A 14,935-nucleotide genomic window follows, 5' to 3' on the forward strand; every position below is an offset into this window, starting at 1 on the left:
TGTTGACACCCATCCAGGTCCCAACAGCCTCCAGGCACCGGCACATCACTTCCACCGCTTCGTTGACTGGGCATGGGGTGGAGATGTAAAGCTGGGTATCATCGGCATATTGATGATACCTCACCCCATGTCCTTGGATGATCTCACCCAGCGGTTTCATGTAGATGTTAAATAGCAAGGGGGAGAGGACCAACCCCTGAGGCACCCCACAAGGGAGAGACCTCGGAGCCGACCTCTGACCCCCCACTAACACCGACTGCGACCGGCCAGAGAGGTAGGAGGAGAACCACTGAAGAACAGTGCCTCCCACCCCCAGCCCCTCCAACCGGTGCAGAAGGATACCATGGTCGATGGTATCGAAAGCCGCTGAGAGATCGAGGAGCACCAGGACAGAGGATAAACCCCTGTCCCGGGCCCGCCAGAGATCATCCATCAACACGACCAAAGCGGTTTCCGTGCTGTAACCGGGCCTGAAACCTGAGTGCTGGGGACCTAGATAATCAGCTTCTTCCAGGGACCGCTGGAGCTGGAGCGCCACCACCTTCTCGACAACCTTCCCCATAAAGGGAAGGTTGGAGACTGGACGATAGTTGTTAAGTACGGCTGGGTCCAGGGAGGGCTTCTTGAGGAGGGGGCGCACAAGCGCTTCTTTATAGAGTGATGGAAAAACTCCCCTCCCCAAGGAAGCGTTGGTAATCTCCTGGGCCCAGCTCCGTGTCACCTCCCTGCCGGCCGAGACCAACCAGGAGGGACACGGATCCAGTAGACAGGTGGTGGAACTCACAGCTCCAATGGCCTTGTCCACTTCATCAGGTGTCACCAGATCAAACTCTTCCCAGACAGGTGGACAAGTACGTGCCCCAGTCACCTCAACTGACTCGTCAGTCAACTCTGTTTTACAATTGGAGTCGAGGTCGGCCCGGATCTGAGCGACTTTATCAGCGAAAAACGTGTTAAACTCCTCGGCGCTATTCTGCAAGGGCTCCCCAACTCCCCCCTGGTTAAGAAGGGAGCAGGTCACCCTAAACAGAGCGGCCGGGCGGGATTCCGCTGATGCAATCAAGGCGGCATGGTACGCGCATCTTGCCGCCTTGAGCGCCACTTTGTAAGTCTTAATAAAAGCTCTTACAAGTGTTCGCTCAGATTCAGACCTACTCTTCCTCCATCGCTTCTCTAGACGTCTCTTTTGGCGTTTCAACTCCCGGAGCTCCTCGTTGAACCATGGGGCTCTACGGGGTCTAGCGCCACAGAGAGGTCGCAAAGGCGCAGTGGAGGGGAAAGGAAGTGGAGGGGAAAGGAACAGCGGTGGGGTGGCTGGAATGAGCAGCGGGGACATGGAGGGGAATCAAAACCGCAAGGGTAGGAGACCAGGCGGTGGGGATGCAGAGCAATGGAGAAGAAGGGAATGGGGCAGGGGCAGTTAGAATGAGCAGTGGGGACACAGAGAAGAACCTTTCACATCAGGGGGGCAACTGGAGGTCTCTAACATACCTTTGCCGGCAGGGGACTGAGGGAAGAAGAAGGCTCTTCTTCTGCTCCCCTCTCACCCTCCAAGCAGCAGTGGCAGGCCGGCAACCATTTTTTGCTGATTTTTCGCTTTTTTGCTTGTGTGCATGCATGGAAGCAAAAACTCCCGAAAATCTTCAAGATCTCATGTGCTTGCATATCCACGCACAAGATTCAACTACTTCGCATGCACAGAAGCCAAATTTTATGCTGGGCGCTTCACACGCACACACACACACTCCCAGGCATGGAGGTAGCACCGGGCAATTGTGGCCCAACACTGGTCTACTCATTTCCCCCAAAAAATGTGCACAGAGAATAAATATGCAAGACAAGAAGACTTATTTGGCCGGATTGCAATTGCAAAAGTTTGTTATAACAACAATAGAGACAAATGGTTAATTGACAGTGAGAACAGTCAAACAATTGTTAATGATTCTGACTTATTTTTCAGGTTTATTCCACAGAAGGATGCAGTGGCTTTGGCAAATGGTCAGGAGGCTAAAATAATTGGAAGAGGCAATATATAAATTCCATATTTGGAATCAAGGTTTACTAATGAGTTATGTGTCCCAGAAATGGAACATAATTTGTTAAGCGTGTCTAATTTAGACAAGCAAGGTTTTGAGACCACGTTTGTTAATGGGAAGTGCTTCATCGAAAGAAATGGGAATGTGTGTGCACAAGGCATAAAGGAGGATAATCTTTATATGTTGCATGGACAAAAGGTCCAATGTTCTCAATTTAAAAATGTATCAAAGCACAATTTGTGTGTTCATCTTCTGCACAGGAAGCTTGGCCATGCAAGCTTCAAAGTTTTGCAAACAATGGAACAGTTTGCAGAAGATCTAAATTTGAAGGGATATAACTTAAGGCATATTTGGATTGTGCAGTATTGAAAGCATCTAAATCCAAAGCATTCCCAGTGAGTAAGTGTAACACAAGACAGACCACGAGAGCTCTAGAGCTGTTTCATGCTGATTTAATTGGGCCTATGCAAGCTAGTCTGGGAGGAGCAAAGTATGCACTGGTCATTGTAGATGACTACAGTAGATTTGGATTTTGCTACTTACTTAAGAGTAAAACAGGTGCTACAGCAATTTAGACAATGATTAAGTTTTATAGAGAGAAGGTAAAAACAACAAGTATGTCAGTTGCAAACTGTCATAGGTTCCGAATTTATGTCAACGAATTTTCAACATTGATTGAAACAATTTCTTTACACAGCTTCAGAGAACGGAGTGGTTGAAAGGAAGAATAGTGTTTTGCCAACAATGAAAGACTCATTACTGGAGGATTCTGGTATGATCAAGTCATATTGGCGTGAAGCCATACTGACTACCAATTATCTAGTCAATAGGCTGTCGAGTTCATCCATTAATAATATTCCATATGCAATCCTATATGGGAGAAAGCCATCTCTGGCTCATTTAAGAATTTTTGGAAGTATTGCATAGATACATATTCCAAGGGCAATCAGAAGAAAGAGGCAACAAAAGGCTAGAAAGCTCAAATTTGTGGGCTATGAGTCAGGCTCAAAAAGATATTGCTTTAGTGATGGAAGCAAAAGGATTGTGATTTCAAGGTCTGCTCGTTTTGCAGAACAAAATTGGAACAGAATTGATGCAAATTATGAAAATGTCTCACTTAGTGAAAGTGATCCACTTAGTGATGGTGATCCACTTAGTGACAATAACTCATTTAATAATGTTATTTTTTTGTGTTTCGTGCAAAAATACTATTATGGGTTTCCAGTAAGCAATTAATGTGGATATTTTCGTTAATCGTAGAAATCAGTTTGGCAAGTTTCTGCAAATTCAATCACCTTCACCAACAATTCCTGTATTGTGGGAAAATCAAATCTTTCGATCTTTGCACATTTAATAATCTTGCTGTAGATGTCACATACAAAACCAAATTCCATGATTTTTTTCAAACTGTTTGTCAATCAGTTCCATTGGTCTTAATTGTATCTTGATCTTTAAATCATCAAAATTAGTGTTTTTGTTTAAATTCAAAACTTTCCGGATTTTTTGCAAATTCACTCAACATGTATATACAGTATTCATATTTCCAACAAAAATACATTCTAGATAATTTCTCTGGTGAGATGAACCAGATATGTTATTTACAAGATATGTTACAAAGATATGTTATTTTATAAAAATTCTTCTTAAAATGATAATGTATATACATTTCAATCTTTTCAACCCTATATTTTCCCGTTGTCCCATCTGTATATTATAATTTTTAGCATACTCTCTCATATATTCTTTTCATTCTACTTTTATTTCCAATTTTCAATAAAAGTACATTTTAGCAATAGCATTTTCATCATTTATAAACAATTCCATTTCAAACTCAGTTTTACAAAGTTTAAAAATGTAAATTATTTTATCTATTTTTTCCCAATAATTCTACACAAGAATATTATGATCAAACATATATTTCTGCATAAGATCTCTTATTTTTATCCTACCCTCCCATTGAAAAAAATCACCATCAGATATTTTTTGCATTTGATTATCATTTCTCATCCATAAATTTCTTATTGTGCTAAAAGTATGTTTTTTCAGACACAGCCTGGATTTGTATCAATTCCATATTCTCAGAATGGTATGCAAAACCCCATTCAAAATGATTAGCTTTAATTTTATGGTACCACAAGTGTTCTGTCGGGCTCTCTGGTAGAATCCTCCCAAAAATTCACAGGTACAAATTTCAGACACACACGTTTGAAAATTCAAAACAATGTTCTTTATAATGAAAATTCACTTAAACCAAGCCCTCTTTTGGTACAGCAAAGAGCACTCGTCTCCAAACAAACTGGTAATTTGTACAAGTCCCTTATCAGTTCTGTGATACTTAGCTTGCAGCTGTGAGGCAATTCACAGTCCTTCTTCTTTCACAAAGTGAAACACACTTTGCCCTGGTTTAGTTTCAAAGCAGGGAAAACTCAGCACACAAAAGGTCAAAGTCAGTAAAGCAGTCACGAAACACAAGGGTCAGATAATCCTCCACAATGGCCAAACCCACAGGCTGCTCTTTATAGCAGCCTCACTAATTACCACAGCCCCACCCAACCACAGGTGGCCTCATTTTCTTTGATAATAATCTCTCAGTTGTTGTTGCCTATGCATCGCTCTCCACATGCGTGGCTGTATCATTAACTCTTGTTCTAAATCCAAGGAGGAGCTAGATAATTGATCTCCTTCTGAGCTGTCTGCCACACTCTCCTCCTCCCTGTCACTCATGTCTTCTTGGTCAGAGGAACCTTCATCAGCAGATTCCACCGGGGGCAAAACAGGCCTGCAGCATGTGGATGTCTCCCCCACATCCACAGTTCTTGGGGCAGGAGCTGGGCCAGAGCTAACCACAACACACAAGTATCCATGAAACCCAAATATCAGGTTGGGTCCAAAAGCTTTCTATTTCTCAGCAACGTTCACTCTTTCATTGAAAATCAAACAAGAAGCTGCAAAATACAACTTTAAATCAGGTGAACCAGTCTCTCTGCTTTTCTTTACATCTTGAAACACCTCATATGTCAGCCTCTTTGATGTTTGCTTGCTATCTGCTGCCATAGTAACAGGGAGTGGGTGGGGAACTATTAGTTATGTAATACACATTAATTGTTTGTTTTCCAATTTCTAATTTACCTGTCAAAAAATGAAAGACGTTAAAATGTTGTTGTGCTCTGAAAACGCTTATAAGTGAAAAGGAAGGAAATGGGCAGACTTTTATGCCAGACACGCAAGGTGATTGACCTCACAGGAAATGTATATCGAAGAAAACACTGTCTGGAGAATAAATGGAAGGGTCATTATGAAAATAGTTGTATGGTCTCAAGAAGAAACCAATTACATGATCCCCTTATATAGAGCGCTGGTGAGACCACATTTGGAATACTGTGTTCAGTTCTGGAGACCTCACCTACAAAAAGATATTGACAAAATTGAACGGGTCCAAAGACAAGCTACAAGAATGGTGGAAGGTCTTAAGTATAAAACGTATCAGGAAAGACTTAATGAACTCAATCTGTATAGTCTGGAGGACTGAAGGAAAAGGGGGGACATGATCGAAACATTTAAATATGTTAAAGGGTTAAATAAGGTCCAGGAGGGAAGTGTTTTTAATAGGAAAGTGAACACAAGAACAAGGGGACACAATCTGAAGTTAGTTGGGGGAAAGATCAAAAGCAATGTGATAAAATATTATTTCACTGAAAGAGTAGTAGATCCTAGGAGCAAACTTCCAGCAGACGTGGTTGGTAAATCCACAGTAACTGAATTTAAACATGCCTGGGATAAACATATATCCATTGTAAGATAAAATACAGGAAATAGTATAAGGGCAGACTAGATGGACCATGAGGTCTTTTTCTGCCGGCAGTCTTCTATGTTTCTTTGTTTCTATGTTTCTACATTCCCAAGAGTTACAGTTTTGGGTATATCTTCAGCATGTGGAACATGGAGAAAGCCAGCATTGATCCAAGCAACCAGATCCTGTGAAAGGAATGGGGGATAATATTATTTTGTTATCTTACAGAAAAGACCTGTTAAACAAGGGTAGCTCAGGAATGGACTGAAACTAAGTTTGTTAAATAAAGCAGCAGATAATTTAGTAAAACCCAGGGATAATACAACAATATCATTTTTTGTTTGTCTTCTCAGAATTAGGGATATGTAGAAATGGAAAACAGGGAATATAAAATTGTTAGCAAAGACCTTATATCCGTTCTGCAGAATTTTGGGATAATGACCTAGAAAGTGCTTCAATGGTAGGTGGGATTCATCTTCACTTACCTCATTGACAATGCTCTCATTGTTTATGAAGTCAGCAGAGTCCACAGGAGGATTCCATGTGTCAATCTGATTGTAGGGAGAGGTGCTGGAAGATTAATTTTCCTTCCTCTTTGTAACAGCGAGTTTATGACTAAAAGGCAAAACAAGAGGACTTGCTGAGTTTGAGATTTATGAATTATTATTTCTCTTCTTAAGGTCTTCAAAGATTATTGTTCCAGGCGTAGGTCTTGAAAGGCAATATAGTGACAGGATGCTGTTCCCTGACAAATATAAAAACTTAAGGACAATCATTGTTCTCACTCACTATTAAAATAATTAAATTTTAGATGATTTTAAGCCTGAACTATCATATGTAATTCCATAGATGAGTTGCAGAACCACTAAACTACTGTAGAGATCTATGCCAAATTAGCAGGTGTCATGGGTTTCCATCCTAGTAGGGAGCTGATTAAATATACTGATCCCAAACCACATAGAAAATTAAATTTCGCTTCAGTACCGCAAATTAGTTCCAGAAATGCAAGAGTACACATTTTTTTAAAAAAAATATGGCTCAGGCTTCTTCAATACTCAACCAGAATGATTGGAAAGACATGATGAACCCAGCAGTGTTTCTGACGGGGACCACTGGATGGTATTACAAAATTCAGTTAATACTTGTGATACCATTGGTAAAATATTATAGTATTGGTATTAAGATTTATTTGGGACACAAGCTATCATTTATAAGATATCAACGATTTGGAGTTAAGACCTTCTAGTCTTGTTCTTTTTGAAAAGCTAGGAAGGCATAGTAGGGTCACATAGATCATGTATGAAATTAACATTTGAGTTAGGATACTCATCTTTATCTCTTCATAATACCATCTGTGACTTGTCAATTATATATGTAAATGAAACATCACCTGCCCCAAATTGGTTATCCTGGAGTTGTTTCATTTTTAAAAATTACAAGTTTCATTATTTATCACTCCAGATTAGAGCCCATTTAATTAAAATTCATGGTGATGATTAATGTGATTCAATATATCAATTTACTGGGAAGGGAAAGAATGCATTCCAGAAATGTGGTAATGCAAGAATACAGCTCTATGATCAGACTGAAAGGCAATTTGCTAAATATATTAAATTGCTACCAGCAGAGGACAGTAAAAGACTTGATCATATTAGTAAAATATAGGTATGCTTTTATTATTTTAAATGGGTTTTTTTTTAGTCAACATGTTAAATTGAAAGCTGAAGTCCTTGGAAAGAAAATTAGAATAAATTAAAAAATGGCACATATACAGAGAGCAAAAGAGAGTTAGAGTTTGGTATTTTGATTATGCCCCATCAATCCTGATGTCCTTCTGGGCCAGCTTAGTGGGGCAAGAGCAGAGGGCACCGTTTGGCAGTGGTTCTCCTTCTTCTTGCAGGGCTGCTTCTAACTCGTTTGGTTAGCATCATTTTATATGAATGCCTTAAGGCTCAGCACACTCCCCACTCTTATTTACCGTGTTTCCCCGAAAATAAGACACTGTCTTATATTAATTTTTGCTCCAAAAGTTGTGCTATGTCTTATTTTCGGGGGGTGCCTTATATTTCTCAAATAAGACAAATTCACAGGCAGAAAAGCTGACACCCCCAAAGAAAGTGTACTGTACAGTACACTGATTACGGTATGGTACCTGTCAGTATGGCACCCACACACACAAACAACGGCACTTATATGGTACAATAGTATACTCCCGCTATTGCAGCTTCTGGCCACCAGAGGAACTACAGTCTACGCACTGTAGTGGAGACTGTAATGGCAGTGAGACATCAGAAGACTGTGTCTGCTGTATTGGATGGTACAAAGCGATGGAAGGGGCCAGCAGGGGACGCCACATTATTACGGTACCGCTATGAACAGCTTTGAATGGTACCGTATGTTTTCCCACTATACCATATGTAAACTTGACTATGCCTTATTTTCGGGGAGTTAACAAATATTAACAAATTCTGCAAAACCTCTGACATGCCTTACTTTTGGGGTGCGTCTTATTTTCGGGGAAACAGGGTAATATCTACAGGAAACTGCTGAGTGAAGATGTTTATCAGCACAGGGTAAAATGTCATCAGCAGGCAGATAATACTCAACTATAATTTCATTTGGGAAACTAAGCACCCTAGACCAGTGATGGTGAACCTTTTTTTCCTCGGGTGCCGAAAAAGCATGGGCATGTGTTATTGTGCATGCGCGAGTGCCCACATCCATAATTCAATGCTTGTGAAGGGCAAAAACAGTTTCCACCACCCCCAGGAGGCCCTCTGGAGGCCAGAAACAGCCTTTTCCCCAACTTCTTGTGGGCTCAGTAGGTTTGTGTTTTGCCCTACGCAGACTCCAAATGCTTCCCTGGAGCCGGGGAAAGGTAAAAATACCCTCCCCCATCCCCCTGCATTGATTTGATTTGATTTGATTTGATTTGATTTGATTTGATTTGATTTGATTTGATTTGATTTGATTTGATTTGATTTGATTTGATTTGATTTGATTTGATTTGATTTGATTTGATTTGATTTGATTTGATTTGATTTGATTTGATTTGATTTGATTTGGTTTGATTTGATTTGATTTGATTTGAATGTCGCCCCTCTCCGAAGACTCGGGGCGGCTAACAACAGTAATAAAACAATGTACAATAATAATCCAATAAATACTAAAAATGATTTTAAAACCCATTAATATAAAAAACCAAACATACATACATACATACCACACATGAAATTGTAAAGGCCCAGGGGGAAAGAGCATCTCAATTCCCCCATGCCTGGCAGCAGAAGTGGGTTTTAAGGAGCTTACAAAAGGCAAGGAGGGTCGGGGCAATTCTAATCTTTGGGGGGAGTTGGTTCCATTGGGGCAGGGCCGCCACAGAGAAGGCTCTTCCCCTGGGTCCCGCCAAGTGGCATTGTTTAGTTGACGGGACCCGGAGAAGACCCACTCTGTGGGACCTAACCGGTCGCTGGGATTCGTGCAGCAGAAGGTGGTCCCTGAGATAATCTGGTCCGGTGCCATGAAGGGCTTTATAGGTCATAACAAACACTTTGAATTGTGACCGGAAACTGATCGGCAACCAATGCAGACTGCGGAGTGTTGGTGTAACATGGGCATATTTGGGAAAGCCCATGATTGCTCTCGCAGCTGCATTCTGCACAATCTGAAGTTTCCGAATGCTGTCTGGAAGCCAAAAATGCTCTCTGGAAGCCAAAAATGCCCTCCCAGAGCTTCTGTGCGAGCCGGCACACACAGGCACATTGGAGCTGAGCTAGAGCAACGGCTTGTGTGCCAACAGATATAGCTCTGCGTGCCACCTGTGCCATAATTTCTCCATTACTTCCCAAGACCATGGGTCTCAAACTCAATCGCATCACAAGTTGGACTGTGATGCATCACAACATTTTTTGTCTCGGTGGAGCTGAGGTGGGCGTGGCCTACCCATGACATATCCAGCCCATGGGCTGCTAGTTTGACACGCCTGCTAGGTCAAGCCAAGTACAAAACCACTATCCCTCTCATTCTTTTTTCAAATTCCAAAATTTAAGTAATCATACACAACACATACACATTATAATATGTTATTTCCCTTCATTTTAACAGGACCTCAGTAAGCAATGCTAACCAGCTAAAACCAATCTTCTGCACTTTGAAAACGATATTAATTCCTCACTCACTGAATTAACTCAGAACTTTTTAAATCTTTGTTTATTTGCTTTTTTCCTCAAAATTTGCATAATAAAGTTTCATTCCAATTTAAATGTAACAGAAATTTATGGAGGTTTACTAATTTCTCCCCATTCAGAATTTGCAAGAGATATGTACATGTTTATACAACAAATACAAGATTCTTAATTAGGCTTCAGCAGAATTTTATAGTGTGACAGCCTGAGAATTAGAAAGATACCAAAATGTTTCCTTTTAAAAATGAACTAGGATTACCTATGGGACCTAACATGAAGTCTGATGATTGATTTATCTTGACACTTGTGAAATAATACATTGTAAAATCATGTAGACCTAAGTATTTCAATTTTATCTGACTTTTTTCTAAAATGGCAATTTGGTTTTCAATCAAACAGTAATAAAAATATCTGCTAAACTGACATGTATCCATTAAAACAATAATGACTATTGTTGCTTGGAGAAATAGCATATTACAAATTTTCATATAAGCCAGCTGCTGCTTTGCCTCTTCCTCTAGTAAGATACCTGTCTTTCACTTTATTTCCCCAAACTGCTGAGTTTTGTTCAATTAATCTATATTTGGAGTAGCAGAAGGATTAGCTCATAGTCCTGCCAGGCAATCTATAAAGAATCACATCATTTTAGCTAATAAGCTCAGCTCATTAGAAATTAAATGTCGCTGTAAATTGCTTACTTTGGGGGCAATATTTTCAGTAGCTTAATTATATCTAAAATAGGTTCAGGATATGGCTGGATATTAAGACTCGAAATTATAGGACTTAATTTCTAGGAGAAACATTATGACGATAAGCAGCAAATTAAGTTAATAGAAATTCTTTTGAAAGTGTATAGTCTAGACTAGACTAGACTATTATTAACTGTATAAAAATAACTTAAGTGCATTACTATATAATACAAAACATAAATTATCTGTTATCAATTAAACCACTGGTCTCAATACCGCTAAGAACCAAATGTAGGCTGTCAATAGAGCCAGCCATAGGAGGGGAGGGGAGATATACAATATCCTCATCTTTTAAGTTTCGTGTGTGTATTGTACATTGTTTAGATGTAAATATATTGTCTGTTGTTATTGTTTTAATGTATATATGTAAATAAAAAATATTTTTAAAAAAGAAAGTGTATAGACACACAACAAACACACAACAAACAAATAAAATGCTGGAATTTCAGATGGTTTGAACTCCAATAGGTTAGCTGAATAAGAATTGTGGGAATTAGTCCAGCTCCAGGTTGGTCAAGTTATGCGTGCTAACAGTATTAAATACAAAAGTATTATATTTATGACCTTACATGATACAGAAATATGAATATCACTTAAAATAATGCTTCATATTCAAACTGTAAAGATTAAAGGCTGGGGTATACAGTAGTGTAATAGAGCCAAAAGCAAACTGTTTATTTTCCTAAGGATCAGAATTGTTTCATAATTGCTATTGTTGAGGTTGGATAGTGGTAACATTGTCCAAAGGAGATATTTGAATATTTGTTGCTGAAATTCCCAGTCAGTCATTTTGGATTATGCCTCTTTTAGATGTAAAGGAGCAGAAGAGCCAAATGGTGTGCAATGTATGGCAATAAATGTAAATTTATTTAGAACAAGTTATATTTCCTGGATGAGCTTCTGCCAAAAATGTGTAAATCTACATAAGACTGAATGAAAGTTTCTCTTATTAAAATGTAGAGTTATATGATGCATTCAAAAAGAGATGGTCAATGTCTCTATATAAGAGGGAAGGAGGGGGTGGGAGAGGGGAAGGGAGATGAGGATGGGATGGGGAAAGGGAGGAAGGGAGGGGAGAGAAGGGGGAGGGAAGGATTTTCTAATCTTGTCTTCTATTTTTTCAATACCTCAAGGACTCAATTGAATAAGACTGGAGACAGCCGGCATCCTTGCCTTGTCCCTTTTTGAATCCCACCAGGTTCTATTGGTTCTCCATTAACATTTTGTGTGTTTTTTATGAAGTATAAATTGATATTATCCATTTAATAAAATGGGCTCCAAGATTCATATGTTTGAAAACTTAAAATAATAAAATCTAATTCAAGTCAAAGGTGTTTTCTGCATCTAAGACTATCAAGGCTGCTTCTTATAATATCAAGGCAAGAATCTAGTCATCTGTCAACACTGTTTTGGTACTAGATAAGAATTAATAAAATTCAAGAGAATTTAGACTTGTGCTACTTGTGGGAACACTAGCAATTCCAGGCTAATTACTCTCTTATCTCCAGGCCAAGGCCCTACCTGTGTTTTCCACTACAAAATTGTTCCAAATATTTCCAAATATTCAAAAATTTCAAAACATTTCTAATGTTGTCTTTTAGGTAAAAAGCCACACTAATCTCCATTAATAACATCTATAAAATTATTTTTCAAGTTTTCAACCAAAATCATGGTAAACTATTTATAGTCATTATTCAGTAAGGATATTGGTATATAATTTCTTGATAAAATTGCTTGAGCCTTTTTATATTATTGATATACACATACACAATGCTGTTCTGTCGGGCTGTCTGGTAGAATCCGCCCCAAAATTCACAGGTACAAATTTCAGACACACACATGTTTGAAAATTCAAAACAATGTTCTTTATAATGAAAATTCACTTAAACTAAGCCCTCTTTTGGTATAGCAAAGAGCACTTGTCTCCAAACAAACTGGTAATTTATACAAGTCCCTTATCAGTTCTGTGATACTTAGATTGCAGCTGTGAGGCAATTCACAGTCCTTCTTTCACAAAGTGAAACACACTTTGCTCTGGTTTAGTTTCAAAGCGGGGGAAAATCAGCACACAAAAAGTCAAAGTCAGTAAAGCAGTCACGAAACACAATGATCAGATAATCCTCCACAATAGCCAAACCCATAGGCTGCTATTTATAGCAGCCTCACTAATTACCACAGCCCCACCCAACCACAGGTGGCCTCATTTTCTTTGATAATAATCTCTCAGTTGTTGTTGCCTATGCATCACTCTCCTCATGCGTGGCTGTATCATTAACTCTTGTTCTGAATCCAAGGAGGAGCTAGATAATTGATCTCCTTCTGAGCTGTCTGCCACACTCTCCTCCTCTCTGTCACTCATGTCTTCTTGGTCAGAGGAGCCTTCATCATCAGATTCCAACCGGGGGGGGGCAAAACAGGCCTGGAGCATGTGGATGTCTCCCCCACATCCACTGTTCTTGGGGCAGGAGCTGGGCCAGAGCTAACCACAACACAATGCTGTTCCTAATCTAGGACTGGATCAACTAGTAACTAACAACACTATGTTCTGCAACAGTTTAAACTCAATTTATGGTCTACAAATAAAAGAACCCTTTTCCAACAGTGAAAACAGCTTTTGACTTTTGTCTAAATATATGTCCTTACAAAGATTATCATAATGATGGGATCCCTAACTATAACTTTAAAAAAGCAAACTATGATCTCATAGACATTAACCTCTCATCTCTTCATTGGCAAATTCTATTCACTGGCTGTAATACGATCATTATAATTTATTTTTTTTTGCTTGAAATCAAAAGATTCATTCAACTATACATATCACTAATAATCCCCAAACCAGAAAAAACAAATTACCCATGATAATAAGGAAACGTCAATTTTAAAAAATATCTTTGACAAAAAAAAAATTATACTGGCTAGGTAGCTAACTTATAAGCCACTACAAATACTTATCCAAGTGAGGTATGATTCCGGTGAGATTTAATTAACATCACTTCCATTTTTTTACAAAATAATTTGCATCAGAATGATTTATTTGACTGTTGTACTTTGTCCAATTACCAACCAGTGAAATTGGTAGCACTAGACTCTAATTATATCCAGCTGATGAAACAATCCTTTTCTTATTTCATGTAAGACCAGTATTTCTAGTTTATTGTTCCAAGGATTTTCTCACTCCCAAATTAGCATATCTAAGTCATCTTTGCATTAGGATTAGCCCATAAAACAACCTCAAATATTTAAATACTCAGGCATATCCAGAGAATTTTAATTTCTTAATACGTTTCTCATATTTTCAATAAGGATTGGCTTTTTTTTTTAAAATAGTTCAAAATTAAAGGGCTGTTTCTATTGTTCTGTGTATCTTCAGGTTTTATGTTGGGGGGGGGGGGTTCATAAACTTCCACTATATGTTTATTCATTTACATTTAGTGGTTGTTTTCCTCCATGAAATATTGGCTCCCCAGTCTTTCTGGCTGAAAATTTTGCACTTTAATTTCTAATCTGGTCTGTTTCAATACATTATGCCAATTTATTGAACTGTTCAAATTTAAATTTTCTTTCTTTTCTTTTTTTGTATTCCTCCCAATTTTCTTACAATTTTTGTCATTATACTGTATTATACTGTCTTTAAACATATATTTACATATAAACATATATTGACAATTGTATCTTTTTCTTTTATGTACGCTGAGAGCATATGCACCAAGAAAAATTCCTTGTGTGTCCAATCACACTTGGCCAATAAAATTCTATTCATTTTACCATTTTAAAACTATCAAGTTTTATTGAATCATAATGGGTCAATTTTCAGCTGGACAAAGTTTTATTCACTGTACTATGTCCTTGTTCATAATTCTTTCTTCAAAAAATAAAGCTTGGAATGTCACAATACAAATGTTAGTTTGCTCTTTTAAGAAAATTGATTTCTGTACCAGCTTCACATCACATAATAGGGTCTCTCCATTGTGGAGCATCGTGCAAGTTCACAATGTTGCAAGGAAGAATAATAAGCTGTCTGCAAAATGAACTTTAGGCAGATGCATCATGAGAAGAGTTTGCACATCTGTATGGATGAACATGCCTACAATGTGATCCAAAATTCAGCTTAGAAGGAACATCACTCATAGAAAAGATAAAGCAAAGAAGGAACCAGGTTTATGCTGTGGTGGAAAA

This window comes from Erythrolamprus reginae, chromosome 5 (assembly GCF_031021105.1).
Source record: "Erythrolamprus reginae isolate rEryReg1 chromosome 5, rEryReg1.hap1, whole genome shotgun sequence".
In the NCBI taxonomy this organism is placed as follows: Eukaryota; Metazoa; Chordata; class Lepidosauria; order Squamata; family Dipsadidae; genus Erythrolamprus; species Erythrolamprus reginae.